The 4,428-nt window shown below is 43.4% G+C and overlaps 1 protein-coding gene and 1 long non-coding RNA gene across 3 annotated transcripts in view; one reads left to right on the forward strand and one right to left on the reverse strand.

Annotated features, from left to right (window-relative positions):
- The window catches only part of LOC104986298, a 121,343-nt gene that overhangs the window by 93,700 nt on the left and 23,215 nt on the right, over nucleotides 1-4,428 (reverse strand). The window lies entirely within an intron of this gene.
- LIPC (lipase, hepatic) overlaps nucleotides 1-4,428 on the forward strand; it is a 163,482-nt gene that overhangs the window by 80,494 nt on the left and 78,560 nt on the right. The window lies entirely within an intron of this gene.

A 4,428-nucleotide genomic window follows, 5' to 3' on the forward strand; every position in this document is an offset into this window, starting at 1 on the left:
TAATATGCTGTCAAGGTTGGTCATAGCTTTTCTTCCAAGGAGTAAGCATCTTTTAATTTCATGGCTGCAATCACCATCTGCAATAATTTTGGAGCCAAAAAAAAAAAAGTCTTTTACTGTTTCCATTGTTTCCCCATCTATTTGCCATGAAGTGATGGGACTGGATGCCATGATCTTCGTTTTCTGAATGTTGAGCTTTAAGCCAACTTTTTCACTCTCCTCTTTCACTTTCATCAAGAGGCTTTTTAGTTCCTCTTCACTTTCTGCCATAAGGGTGGTGTCATCTGTGCATCTGAGGTTATTGATATTTTTCCCGGCAATCTTGAGTCCAGCTTGTGCTTCATCCAGCCTGGCATTTTGCATGATGTACTCTGCATAGAAGTTGTATAAGCAGGGTGACAATATACAGTCTTGAGATGCAACCCTATTAACTTTTATCTTTTCAGTTTTTCCTCTCTCTCTCTCTTTCTTACCTTGTAAAATGTTTGGATTTTTTTCTGGTGTCATGTCCAGCTTCTTGACCTCAGAAATTTGATGTACTCAGATTCTATATTATTATCCAAATCAATGACAAATTGCTAAGATAAAGGCAAGGATCAAACCCTGAGTCACAGTACAGGAGCCCTTCCTTCAAAGGCACATGAATCTCTACATGGGTACTGTGGGTACATTGGTCCAGTTAGTTATCCATCAATCTAACCGTTCTTGCAGCCAGTCCTTATTTCTCCCATCTTTCCACAAGGATATTGAGAAACCTTATCAAATATGCTGCTCAAGTCTTTTTTTTCATCCTTCACCCTCTCATTTAGTAAGTCTCTGAGTCCTATTAATTCCACTTCAAAATGTCTCTCATAGATCTTCCTCTCCTACATCTCTACAGTCAACACACCTCATCAGGACCTTTACCATCTCCCCCTGGATCACTGCAGTAGCTCCCTCACTGGTCTTCTCACCTTTACAACTACACTTTCTGGAAAAGACTTGAGGCAGCTCAGCATACGTATATTCCAATGCTTCCACTCTGTCAGAGTATAATCATTACCTGGAAGGCACTCGTACTATTTTGCATTCCTTAAGGTTTGTTTTTCTTTCCAATTCTACACTCCAGTACTTTTGGGGGGTAATGGCAGATCTGCTCCCAAAGTGACAAAGAATTTAGAAACATTTTTCAATTTATTTTTAACATCTATGTCAGGGAACAAAGGAATCATAGTTGGTGACAGAGAGGGGAAGGAGGGAAAAGGGAACTTAAATAGCTTTAGCTCTTACAGGAACTTGCATCAGTGCTGGTTACACTGGTACGTGATGTTAGATTAGGTCTAGCACGAGAAGAAGGGGTACATTAAATTGTCCTGAATATATCTACCAGTTTTTATCATACCATTTTGTAACCTCTATGCAGAAGTCAATTTCCTCATGAGGAAATTACCCTACCATGATTTTTTAGAAAAAGCAAACCCCAAACTTCTTTCTTGGGCTTCCCTTGTGGCTCAGCTAGAAAAGAATCTGCCTGCAATGCGGGAGACCTGGGTTTGATCCCTGGGTTGGGAAGATCCCTTAAAGAAGGAAAAGGCTACCCACTCCAGTATTCTGGCCTGGAGAATTCCACGAACTGCACAGTCCACGGAGTTGCAAAGAGTCACGACTGAGCAACTTTCACTTTCACTTTCTCTTTCAAACTTCTTTCTTAACATAACTTAGTCATCTGGTTCTAACACTATGATTCTGAGAACAGACAATGGTGCAATCTTAGTGCCTCTGGCTCTCTACCCTTCAGAAATTTTCTGCAGCCTGAATTTAGGTAGGATGGAAAGAATAACTAGATATCTGCCATGCATCTTGGTGTTAGAAGGTGGGTGTAAAATCCCAGCTTGGCCACACTCCTAGGCAGGCCAGAATTTAACAGGATTCTTGGGATGTCTGGGCTGAGAGAGAAGCAGTAGCTGAAGATGATCGAGGCTAGACCCAAGGCCTGGCTAATTAAATAAAGGGTGGTAAGTTGGAGGCTTACATGGGACTTAATGATACCACAGCCCATGGACTGCAGTGAGAAGCGGCTGACACACCAAGACATCTTTTCTTCCTCTCTCTTTGCTGTTCCTCTGATGCCCCATGCCCCTTGAGGAACCCACTGGAGGCCCCTTCCCTCCTCTTAAGGTCCACAGTACTGTCTGCACCTCTTCCAAAGCACTCCTACACCGCTCTTTATATGCAGGACCACGCTCCCCACAAGACAGTTTGCATCTAGACAACAGGCTTGTGACTTACTCATCTACATACGTGAACACTACCTGGCACATAGTAAGTGCTGAATATACACTGTGTGTGCATGTTCAGTCGCTCAGTCATGTCTGACTCTTTGTGGCCCCATGGACTATAGCCTGCCAGGTTTCTTTGTCCGTGGAATTTTCCAGGCAAGAATACTGGAGTGGGTTGCCATTCCCTACTCCAGGGATTGAACCCGTTTCTCTTGTGTAGTATACATTACATTCAAAGAAAGAAATGTTTGTAGTGCATCATTACTTAGCTCCTTCACTGGAGTTACATTTTGTTTTCAATCCCATGTAAATTTCTCCCTTTTTTAAAAACACATTAAACTTTAGTTTGCCATCACTCTTGCTTTAGGGTCACAAATGTCAACATAGTTAGCTTCAAGGAATGTTTGGACATCAGGGTGTAATGTTCCAAAATCAGAAGTAAGTTTTTTTAAAACTAAGACTTTCAATGCTGAAGAAAAGGTTTAAAATGAGTAGGGCATATCCATTCATTTATGTTCTCCATAAACAACTCCTGGTGTGTTCCCAGTGTGCCAGACAATCACATTGGACTTAGGGGGCTAAAGATTAGTAACATATTGTTATCACCACCCCAAGAAACTCTCAGGCTAGAGACCTTCCCTAACCCTTCAGAAGCATTGTTTTTAATATTTATTTATTTAGTTATTCATTTATTTGGCTGAGCCAGGTCTTGGTTGTAGCACATAGGATCTTTAGCTGCAGCATGCGAATTCTCAGTTGCAGCATGCAAGCTCTAGTTCCCTGACTAGGGATCGAACCCAGGCCCCCTGCATTGGGAGTCTGGAGCCTTAGCCACTGGACCACCAGGGAAATCCCTCCTTCAGCAAGCATTTAATGAGCCTGAAAGGTACTCAAATACTTCTCTTGGCCTTTTTTCTTTTTTAAGCAAACACTTCCATCATGTGTGCTAAGCATCACTGAAGATGGTCTATTAACACAAATAATTCACACAGACACTTTGTGAACATTAACTGTTATCTTTATAACAACTCTATGAGGTTTGTACAATTAATTGCCTATATTATACACAGATCATCTCTTTTAATCCTTACAATTAAATAAGGACAACATTGCTAGTCCTGTAACAAAAATGAAGGAACTGAAACTCAGAAAGTTAACTATTAATAATTTTCCCAGAGTCACATGGCCTGTTAAGTGATAGAATCAGGACTTTTTTTTTCCTAAGAGAACTCAGTGTGTTCCTTAAACCCTGGTCAGAATCCGTCACTGGGTTTCCCTGCTGTCGATACAGAGGCTGGAGGAAGAGGGCAGAGGGCAAGGTTAGAGGCCAGTTGGAATCATAGAGCGGTTTATGATGACTTTAGGGGTATCATGGCCCTGGGGTGACTGGGATATGGGGACACCAGTAGGTATCTTTGTCAGGAGCCCAGGAGGTGAGGGCTTAGTTTGCATGTGCAGAACTTTGCATCTAGTCCAGGCGCTCACCATTATTTTACCTGCCATTCAGACACACAGCACCCCATTCGGGTCTTGTTACCAGCAAGTCAGGTTTCAAATTCACCTGCTCATTTCAGAGCAGGGCTCAGCCCCTGGGTGTCAACCAAGGGCAGAGTGCATATGGGCTGCTATTGACACGTGTCTCCATGAGACCCCACACCTGTCAGGGACCAAGCCACAAAACAAGTATCTGAGAGCAAGTCGCCTGAGCAGGCAACAGAAGAAGGGGGCAGCAGAGAGAGGGTTAGATAGCATCAACAACTCAGTGGACACAAATCTGAGCAAACTCTGGGAGATAGTGAAGGACAGACATGGGAGCCTGGCGTGCTGCAGTCCATGGGGTCACAAAGAGTTGGACAGGACTTATCAACTGAACGACAAGAACATTTGAGTAGAAAGAATACTTCAGAAGCTACAGAGAGGGGGGTCTCCTCAGCCTGTGGATTTCCAGGCATTGGGGCCCACAGCACTCAGCTCCCAGGGCAAACACACACACATGCACACACACACACACGCACACACACACACACATGCACATACACACACGCACACACATATGCACACATACATATGCACACACATGAGCACGCACACACATGCACACACACACATGCACGCGCACACATGCACACACACACACATGCACACACACGCACACACACACACACACACA

The sequence above is a fragment of the Bison bison genome, unplaced genomic scaffold, assembly GCF_000754665.1.
Source record: "Bison bison bison isolate TAMUID 2011002044 unplaced genomic scaffold, Bison_UMD1.0 scf7180017864066, whole genome shotgun sequence".
Classification (NCBI taxonomy): domain Eukaryota; kingdom Metazoa; phylum Chordata; class Mammalia; order Artiodactyla; family Bovidae; genus Bison; species Bison bison.